This window comes from Equus asinus, chromosome 2 (genome assembly GCF_041296235.1).
Source record: "Equus asinus isolate D_3611 breed Donkey chromosome 2, EquAss-T2T_v2, whole genome shotgun sequence".
In the NCBI taxonomy this organism is placed as follows: domain Eukaryota; kingdom Metazoa; phylum Chordata; class Mammalia; order Perissodactyla; family Equidae; genus Equus; species Equus asinus.
Window position 1 is genome coordinate 90,171,064 of NC_091791.1, and position 10,690 is coordinate 90,181,753.

Below are 10,690 nucleotides of genomic sequence, written 5' to 3' on the forward strand. Positions count from 1 at the left end.
ATTTTTATGCCACGGCGGCATATTCTAGACCCCTTCACCATTAACACATTCAAATATCTGAACACTTACTTCGCACAAAGCACTGAATTAGTACTGTTGGAAAAACAAAATGTTTTAGGATAGAAGTCAGCCACCAAGGACCTCATAAAATAAGTTGAGAGTATAAGACAACTTAAATTTTTGATTTTTTTGTTTTTTAATACTCTTACAACAGCAAAGGAATTTTTATATATCACAAACAAAAATTAAAAATAAATGACAAATAAAAAAATGCGACATGGCAAAGAGTTAATATCTATACTCTAAAAAAGAGTTGCTACAAATGAGTAAGAAAAAAATAGATTAGAAAAACGGACAAAGGACAGAGAAATGCAAAGAGCCAACATACATATAAAACCCTGCTCAACCTTACTCATAATCAAAGAAGAACAGATTAAAACTATAGTACTGTTTTTTCAGCTGGCAAACTGGCAAAGATGACAATAAATGGATGTTGTTACGCGCTGGGAGGAACAGACTCAAACACTGCTGGTTGGAATGTGAATTGTTACGAAGATTTTGCAGAGCAGTCTGGCACTATATCAAATCTGCATGGCTTCCCTTACAGTAAATGCATTTCTAAGAATTCATCCTATAAAATAAAAATAGTCTCACAGGATGTGTACAAGCACCACAGCATTGTTTGTAATGCAAAAGCCAACTGGGAAACAATCTAACGCTCATCCATACGGGATTGGTAAATAAAATTAAGGTACATTTATAAAATAGAGTACTACCTGACTACTAAAAAGAATGAGGAATCAACATTTACTGACACAAAAAGAGTCCTCCTATATATTCAGTGAAAACAAAGTTTAAAAAAAAAGGATGTACAGTATGATCCCATTTTTGGAAAGAGAAAGAGAGAAAGAAGACAATGGAGAAGAAAGACCATACCTGTCTCTACACTGTCAACAGTAGCCATCTGTGGTGGCAGGCAGGATTACAGACGACTTTCACTTTCTACTTCACATCTGTACTGCCTGAAGTTTCAACTGCAAATATGTGTAACTTCTGTACGGCACTACACAGTTAGGGAAACTATACTGGACTTTGACCACATAAAAGCTGAGAAAGGTTGTAGTGAAGAAATCTAATACATTAGTAGGTGGTACAGGAAACACACAAATACGGCTTTCAAATAATGATGCAAAAGAGCTAACTTTTCGGCTTGGACCGCTGAGGAAGGCTTCATAGAAGAGATAAGATTCACGTTAGATTTTCAAGCATTTTGATAAGCAAATGAGAGGGAGAAGAAAAGCTGAAGGCAGCACTGTCCAATACAAAGCATAATTTAAAAATTTTTAGTAGCCACATGAAAAAAGTTTTTAAAAAGAATGAGGTGAAATTAATTTTAATAATATTTATTTAACCCAAAATATTCAAAACAGTATCATTTCAATATGTAATCAATATTTTTAAAGCACAATGAGATACTTTACATTGGTTTTTTTTGGTACTATCTTCAAAATCCGGTGGGTAATTCACATTAGCCACGTTTCAGATGTTCAACACCCATATGTAGTATTGGCTAGTATAGTGGTCAATATAGGTCTAAGGATTCTAAACCCAAATCCAGAGTGGATATTTAGTTGGCTTAGGCTAATAAAAGACTAGTAGGAAGTGAATGAGGCAGAAAAAGGAGACGAGGCCAGAGCAGAAGGCCAGTCTGAGATAATCTGAATTTTATATTGTAAGCAAATAAGAAACCAGAGAAAAATATTTAACAAGTAAGGATGATTACTAAAGCACTATTTTAGGAAGATTAACTTGTTTTTCTTTACTCAGATACAAATATAAATTCAAAATGCAGTTTTTTCCCAACATTTTTATTACATGAAAGATTACTGGAGATACAAAAAATAACTTGTCATCAAACAACTGTACTTTGTTGATTTGGTAGATATTTAAGATACTTCTGGATGGTCACTGTTGAAATACTTCTATTTCATGACATTTTAAAATGATTTTTTGAAAAATACATGTTTTAAGAACTTCACCAAAATTTAAGAGCCTTTACTTTAACACTTCCTATCAGAAACTCCTTTAAGCCAGGAATCTAAAATATTCTTAATCAAATACAAATTTAAGCACTCAAGATCTTACACTCCTGAAATTTACTACAAAAAATTTACTTGTTTATAAGAAAACCATCTACAAATTTCCACATACATAAAACAGTATCACAACAATGTAAGCCTCCTCCAGATTTCTTAACTTCAAATTGAGAGCCTATACGCATGACATTTCAGATAATTTACCTCAAGGCTAAAGAAAAAAACGAGTGCTCCAAAAAGGAGATAAGAAAGCAGGGCACAGAAGAACATCACTGGTTATAAGCCATTCCCTTTGTTGCCCACAAAGACTGCCAAGGCAGGAAGAGTGAGTTTTCAGCCAAAAGTCAGAAATCCAGTGATGTCATCAGGACCAAAAGCATTATAGGACCTGCAATTTCAGCAACTCGCTGCTCTGCACTAAAGTCATGCAATTTCCTTTTTTTTTTTTTTTAAAGCAGAAAATGATCTTAAAATTTACCAAGTCCCCTTCACTTTTTTTGGTCTTTTGGTGCGGAAGAGTGGCCCTGAGTTAACATCTGTTGCCAATCTTCCTCTATTTTGTATGTGGGATGCTGCCACAGCATGGCTTGATGAGCGATGTGTAGGTCCGGCCCAGGATGGGAACCTGCAGAGAGGGGGCCACCAAAGCGGAGCACATGCACAGAACCACTATGCCACCAGGCCGGCCCCTGCCTTTCACTTTTTGATATAAGCAAATGGAGATCCAACAAACACACATACACATACAGAGAACAGACTGGTGGCTACCGGAGGGGAGTGGGTTGGACGAGGGCAAAATGGGTATAGGGGGTCATTTGTACGGTATCAGAAGGAAACTAGACATTTGGTGGTAAACACAATGTAATTTTCACAGAAGTCTAATTATAATGATGCACACCTGAAATTTATATGTTATAAACCAACGTTACCTCAAGTTAAAAAAAAAGGAAATTATAAAAAATTAGAAGCCAAAACTTGTGTTCTTCTGCTGCTTTATAATTTTTCATATTTCCCAGATTATCCACAACAGATATATTACTTTTATAATTTTTTAAAAAGAAGGAAAAAGCGTTTGCTTTAAAAACTACTGAACAACTCCAAAAATATTCTCCCTCTCCTTCCTGGTCTAAGATCTCATTCTACAGGCCACTTTCTCAGGAAAGCCTTCCAAAGCACCCACACCCTAAACAGACCAGGTTCCCTTATTACACACTCTTATAAGCTCCCTGTACTTCCCTTTTGTAGATCTTAACATAACTACAATCAGATAATTATTTGTGAAATTACTTAATATCTATTTCTCTATCTAGGTCTTAAACTAGTGTTTCCTGGGGCTGGTCTAGGCTCTTTGCTGTATATACCAGGAGTTCCTGATATGAGGGCCCTAACATAACCATGAAATTACACACAAGATTGTTATATTTGTGTATTTTTCTTCAGATACGCAAAAAATGACCTTAAAAATGGATAAAAACCAAAAGTTAATGGATTTATGTTGTTCACCTGACCAGATCCATCCTCTTTGGGGAAACAACCACTTCCCCATCTCATATGGTTCCGGGAAGACCATCAGTCCCAGTGTTTAACCGGCTCCCTGACTGCTCCAGTGGGCACGTAAGCCAGGCCTGGCCAATGATGGCACGTCGCCCAGACTCCATGTAGACCCAGTAAGAATTCCTCCATGGGACAGAATCTATGCACCTGGGGAAAAGGTGCCCATTTCCCCTCTTGAATCCAGAGAAGTAAGGCCCATGAGAGCCTGGAGGTGCCAATGGTCCTCCTCTGCCAGATGAAAGTACCTGCCTGAAAATGAGGCCAAAAAGCAGAGAGCAGAGAAGACAGGCCCCCGATGACATCGTGTGAACACTTAGGGCCAGCAACACCTATTTCCACTCTTCTCAAAAACGTGAGAGGGGAGAAAAAGCCTTTTTCCCCTTTAAGCTAATGTGAGTTGGGTTTGTCACTTGCAAGCAGAAGTCACTTGAGAGAGCCACCCAATTCCCACAGCTACACGGTCATCACTCCCAAATGTCCACCTCTAGGCAAACCTCTGTCGGACTCCAGCCCCACACAGGCACCTGCCAAGTGCAGATCTCTCCTTGGTCGTTTCAGAGACAGCTTGAACTCCGTATGATCAAAACTGAACTATCCTCCTCCACACACCAGCTCTCCATCCATGCTGTTCATCTCACTCAACAACACACCCTACCAGATGTCCACGCTAGAAACCCGGGAGTCACTCTTGCCAATCCCATTCCTTCTCCCATCACAGCCAGTTACCAAGTCCTGTCCATTCCAGGCCCTCATGACCTGCCACCATCCAGTCTGGGCCAGGATGGAACAGCCTCCCGACAAGCCTCAGGGTCCTCAGTCTTCCTTTCTTCAAACTGATTCTCCCCCATGTAACTAATCTCCCTACACTGCAAAGGTGATTATTTTATCCCTACACTTGGCATACCCCATCCTCCTCCTTAAGTCCACAGGCAACTACACACAGCTGGAGCAACAGCCAAGCTTCACTGCTCCAGATGCTAGCAGTGGTGTAACAACTGTATGCCCTCAGAAAACGAGGTTCGTCAGAAACAGAAAAGAGTAGCAATGTCCTCAGTATCAGAATAGCTCAGATTCACCTGTTTTTAATAACAGATACCCAAGAATAATTTCTGTATCTATCCAATGTCTATTCATTAGTTCTACACTGAAGTGCCCAGATGAACCTGGTTTAGGGACCCACTGAGCCTACCAAGAGACGGATCCCACTGATCACCTCGTCTCCTTAAGCCTCTACTCTAACCAGCGTTCTCTTCAAAAAACACGACTGCGGATCTCTGAGCACATCGCTTTGTTTTGATTTTTTAGGAACGAATAGCCTGGGGCTGGCCCTGATGGCCTGGTGGTTAAAGTTTGGCGCTCACCCGCCTTGGTGGCCTGAGTTGGTTTCCTGGTCACAGAACCGCACCACCCATCTGTCAGGTGCCATGCTGTGCTGGTGGCTCACACAGAAGGACTAGAAGGACTTACAACTAGGAAATACAACCATGCACTGGGGGCTTTGGGGAGGGGAAGAAGAAGAAACAAAAAGAACAGCCTTTAAAATATTGGGTATAAAAATTGATACACATTATAACTATGATTTAGTAAAATATCCAAACATTCACATTTATTTTTGCATTTACTTTTTTAAAAACTAAATATATGATGATTGTTAACAACGATATGTAAATACGGAATATTGTCTTTAAAATAACCCATACAATTGGCTAACACAACTCTCCCACAATTCCCCCCTTACGTAGTCTGTGCCATTCTGTGAAAATTACCAGTTCTTCAGAACCTGTGAGTTCAGAAAATGGGCAAAAGAAATTAAGGGGAAAAACAGGAAAGCTGGGGGTCAAAGTGCCTCACAAACAGACTGGCCTGTCTAGTTGTGTGAGACCCCATCCAACAACTAATATTTCTCTATACCGCCTGAAACATTTTACTTGTTAAAGAGGCTTAACAAGCACCCTCTTTTAAAAAACAGCTTTTCATAGTAACAGGAGAGCTTTAAGTCACTCCCACCTAAGTGGGTTTAAATTCTTCTCCCCGACATCTACACTAAAGGAACAGGAGTTTGGATAAGCGACAGAAACCCTATTCATCAGTGCTAAGGCACATATATTTTTCATATTTTAGCATCTCTGAAATTAGGGTGCATCTTACAATCAACGGCTTCTTAAAATTAACTAGAAGCGTATTTCTTTATAAGTGGCCAAAAAACTATGGTACTCAATGCAACCAAACATTTAATCTCCTAAGTGTTAAAAGTTGGACTGAGCCGGCCAATATGGACCTTGAGGGATTAAAAAAGCATTCTAAAAGCATAAACACTAATCAAAGGTGGAAGAGGAAAGAAGGAAGGGAAAGACTTTCTAGTCCAAAACTCAGCCTGAGAGGGAGCTATTCTCCTTTCTCTCCGGAGCTCCCTGCTCCCAGGATCCAAAGGTCAGATGGGCACTGCTGTAACCAACGTCCAGCCACGCTGGGCCACACAGGGCCTTGCAGCACTTATTCACTTTAATATGAAACCAAGTCAGTTAGAGACCCAGGCTGCTGTCTAGTCTCAGACCTGATTATTTGTAGAAAAATCGCTATAAAAGACCAAATGACTCACGGAACTACACACTTAACATGTGTGCATATAAATATGTATAAGTATATAAATTACACACTTACATGTAAATTATACTTCAATAAAGCTGGTTTTTTAAAAAGGCAAACAAGTAACTGCAATAAGAAATATTAGATTAAAAAAATCTTCAGTGAGCCTTAAAAAATCCCTTGCAAAGGAATTCCATCCAGAAGAAGAAAATGGGGAAGATCAGAAAGAGACGGAATTTGAAATGGGGCCTGAAGAACGGGTAGGACTTGGCCATATGACAGTTGGCCATATAAGCAGTCCAAGCAGAGGGGACAGCATAAGCAACAGCAGGAGAGCATGGGAAAGGAACGTCTGCAGGAAGAAAAATACTGGAGATCAGGTGCATCCGAGGCAACTCTCATGGAAAGGACTTCAGTTAACAGAAGACACTGGAAACTTCTGAGCAGAGAAGTGACAAGAACTGGGCTTTGAAATTAACTTAGTAAAAAAAAAAATTTTTTTAGAGAGAAAAAAATAAAGAGGGCTTGAGATAAGGTGGCTATTAAAAAAAAGAAAGATTAAAATTCAGGCAGAAATGCATAAGGTAATCCGGACAATGGTGAAGTGAAGGCAGGAAGAACATAACATTAGTCCAGTAGGATGAGAACTTTATTCGGTTAAAAAAAAAAAAAAAAGACCAAAAAGGAAAACTTATCAAGTATACAAACTCATATATAATATATAATAATGTATGTAATATATATAAAAATATGCATCAAATAAAAGTTTAAAAAAAAGAACTATGTGACAACCGAATAACACTAGATTTGAAAACTCAATAGAGTTTATTAAACACAAAAATTTACACAAGAAATAGAAAACCTACACAGACCAACAAGTATTAAATAAACTGAAATGTTATTCAGAGTCCTCTCCAGAAAAAAAAAAATCCAAGTCTGAATACTCTTACAGTTGAGGTCTGCCAAATTCTCAAGTGAAAGATAACCCCAGTCTAAATTGCTTCTAAAAAGAGAAAAAGAAGGAAAGCTGCCCAACTCATGTTATGAGTCTATTAAAACCCTGATACCAACATTTATTAAGGATGGTACCAGGGTTAGCAGGACTACAGAGAAGAGTGACAATACCCTGAAAGCAGAACCATCGATTGAACGGGAAAGGTCTGGGTTCGGTGTGACGTCAACAGAAATAAGGAAGAGCAGGGAAACTCGTCTGGTAAGGAAGAGGAGTTCCGTTTGAACCAGAACCACCAGGTACAGATATGCATAAAGCAGCTGGAAAAACAGGACTCAAGTGCAGGAGAGAAATAAAAAATAAAGATCTGAGAATTCTTCAGATAGAAGGGTCTGAATAATAATAAGGTCAAGGGACTAGAGACACATAGAAAAGCGATCTGAAAAGTGAAACTTGGAGAACACTTTTATTAAGTGGGAAGGAAGAGCAGAAAGCAGAAAAGGGGCAGGGATGAACAAAGTCAGCCTAATGTCATAGAACTCCTCTTTTTATCTAGTTAATTCTCACGCATCCTTCAGAACTGTCCCAGGTTCCACCGTAGGACTTTCAAGAAGGCCTCAGATTCTCCCAGCACCACTAGCAACAGGTCAGGTCCCCGTTTTAAGCTCTTAGAATGCTCTGCACCTTAATTATAACCACAATTATATTTAATTCTAGAATTTCTTTTTCAATATGTCTCCCCCACTAGACTTTGAGCTCCATGAGGGCAAGGGCCCCAACCACTGCTGTATCCTATTGCCTCGCATGGTGCATTAGAACACAGTAAGCATTCATAACAGAAACAGACGGATGAACGAAAGCCAAGGAAAGGCATTTCAAGGAGAAGTCAATGTTATATGCTACAAAAAGCTCAGTGAGACTTTGAACGGGGACTCAAATACATTGATTAGGTTATAGGTGACCTCTGTGAGGGTGAAATCCAGGTAACAGGGTAAAGAAGTGAATGGATGAAAGAGCAAATTACTCATGGCAATATCACAAGATTATGACAGGCTGAATTTTAATTTTACTTCAATTTAGGCTATTTTGGAATTTTTCCTTAATGAACATGTATTACTTTCCTAAGGACAAAACTGTTTGTGTTTTTTCTTTTAATGTTGATATGATTTGAAAAGGAAAAGCAGCAACAAGGCAGCTTGAGGGAGTAGTGGATCCCAGGCAAGGTTTTTTGTAAATTGAAGGAACCTTCAGCACATTTGTTCTTTTCAGAACCCTAAGACAAAAGACAGGATAATTTATCCTCCACTAGGTAGGAAAGAAGAGAAAAATGAAACAAGGTGTTAACTAGCATAAAGGACAAAAAATATTCATCCACCGAGATGGAAAAAAAGCAGCAGATGACAAAAAATCCACGAGTCTGGAAGCCTCAGTCTTTTCATCAAAGGGTGTGGAGAAGTGAAGGAAGTCGAAAAAGTCTGCAATGAACTCCACGGAGAATGTGCAGGAGGAAAAAAACAAAACAGAAGCAGGACACCGGTTCTGTAAAAATGCATTCTAAATTTCAATTAGCCTCGTGTAAACCCACACCCAGCTCAGAACCACCTGTATTTTAGCTTTAAGTTTAAATACTTCAATAATTCTGGTTCACAAACTTTACTCCAACCGCTGAACACAGTGATAAGCATTAAGTTACATTCTACTTTAATTCAGACTTGAACACCTCTTACGAGTAAATACAATCAACGAGTTGTTTGCAACTCAAGCAACAAAATAGCGATCATTTCAAGTTAGGGGTGCCCGAAAAGTGATGTTCAACGTAAAAGTGCATAAAAGAGTTTTTGTTGCTTTTTTTTTTTAAACAAACTCATCGAATGCCTCAGTTTAACAGCTCCTGAACAGTAGGGAAAATCCTGATTCAAACCCTAGCTCGCCGAGCAAGTTATTGAACCCTCTTCACGTCTCGGTTTCCTCGTCTAAACAACGAGGCATGCAACGACCAGGGTTCTCATCAGGATCACATGACGTAACACAGGTGAACGTGCCAAGTCCGCACTGTGCGCTCCGAGCAGGCTGCTAACCGTCCAAAAACAGAGAACCCGCAGCTCTTTGCCCAAATTCAAACCGCCGAGAGCACCGAGCAGCACAAGGCACAAGACGCCAGACCCTAACACAGAGCACATTTTTCCTCCCCTGACGCAAGCGATCTCCTCTCCCTGCCAAACCTCCCCACTAGGAGTCTGGAAAGACGAAAAATGGGTGACACTCCATCCAGCAGAAAGTTTGCAGGCGCTGAAGTGCACAATCACCAGACATGGCAGCGCAGGACAACAGGTGAACCTCCGAGAGCCTGGCACCTCCGCGCGGCCGAGTTCGGGGGGGCCTTGCAACTCCTCCCGCCTCTCCCGCCCCACGAAACAGACTTTTTCGGTCTTTTTTTTTTGCAGCAGCAGCAGCAGCAGAAGCAGCGTACACAGACTGATCACGAATACCAAGCTCGCCGCTCCCGGGCGAGTGAGGCGAGCGCCTTTCCCATTTAAGGATTCGAGAAGCGTCCTTGGAGGCGCCTTTCGCCCACACCGCCTCCCCGAACTCGGCCTGAAACCCGGGATGGGGAACAAAAGAGGGGCCGGGCGGCGGGGCGGCCGCGGGAGGCAGCCGGGGCCCGACGTCGGGCGGCCGGGCCGGGGGGCGCGGCGCGGCGCGGCCCGGGGCGGGGGGCGCGGGGCCCAGTCGGCCGCGGCCTGACGCGCTGGGGCCCCAGCGGAGCTCACGGCCCGAGCCGCCCCGCAGCGATGTCCCCGCGCGCGCCCCCGCGCGCGCCCGGCCCCCCGAAACTTGGCCGCGCGCGCACACGCACTCTCCGGACGAGCCAACTCACCCGCACCCCGGGGAACTCATCCTCCAGCCCTCGGCGCGGAGCGGGGGCGCGCGGCGAGCCGCCGGGGCGCGCGGGGGCCCGGCTCGGCCTCCGCCCTCGGCGTGCAGCGGCCCGGCCCGGTCGCCCCTCGCGCGGCCGTGCGATCGTCGTCTCGCGCGGACGGACGCGCCGGAGCCCGAGCCTTCCTGCCGGCCCTCCTCCTCCTCCCTCCTCCCTCCTCCCTCCTCCCTCCGAGCGCCAGCAGGCGGATTCCAATCTCGGCAGCCGCCACCGCCGACACTCGCACGGTGGGGGCGGCCTGGCCGGGGTCTGGGGGCGGGGCGGGCCTCGGCGCCGCGCGCGCGCACTGGCCCCGCGCCGGCCCGCCCCGCCCCGCCCCGGACGCGAAAGGAGCCGAGTGCGCGGCGGAAGCGCCCGAAGGGTCCGCGGGGCCCGGCGCCCCGCTGCCGGGGAGGAGGGCGGGCCGGCGGCAAGGGGGCGCCGGGCTGCCGGGGGCGGGAGGGGGACGGGCGGGCTTCTCCTGCGCGCGGCCCCGCCGGCCCCTCCTCCCCCCGCAGCCCCACCGCCGCCGCCTCGGCGGGGCCGGCTGGTCTCCGGAAGCCGCGCGGAGCAGACGCCGCGCCC

At 43.9% G+C, this 10,690-nt stretch overlaps 1 protein-coding gene across 2 annotated transcripts in view; it reads right to left on the reverse strand.

Moving 5' to 3' along the window:
- BMPR1A (bone morphogenetic protein receptor type 1A) overlaps window positions 1-10,243 on the reverse strand; it is a 137,573-nt gene extending 127,330 nt beyond the window's left edge. The window contains exon 1 of one of the 2 annotated variants that reach the window (XM_044759872.2): window positions 10,067-10,243. The gene's annotated coding sequence lies outside the window, so the exon portion shown is untranslated. The remainder of the gene's footprint in view (window positions 1-10,066) is intronic. The other variant, XM_044759881.2, reaches the window with a different exon arrangement.
- Window positions 10,244-10,690: the final 447 nt, after the last annotated feature.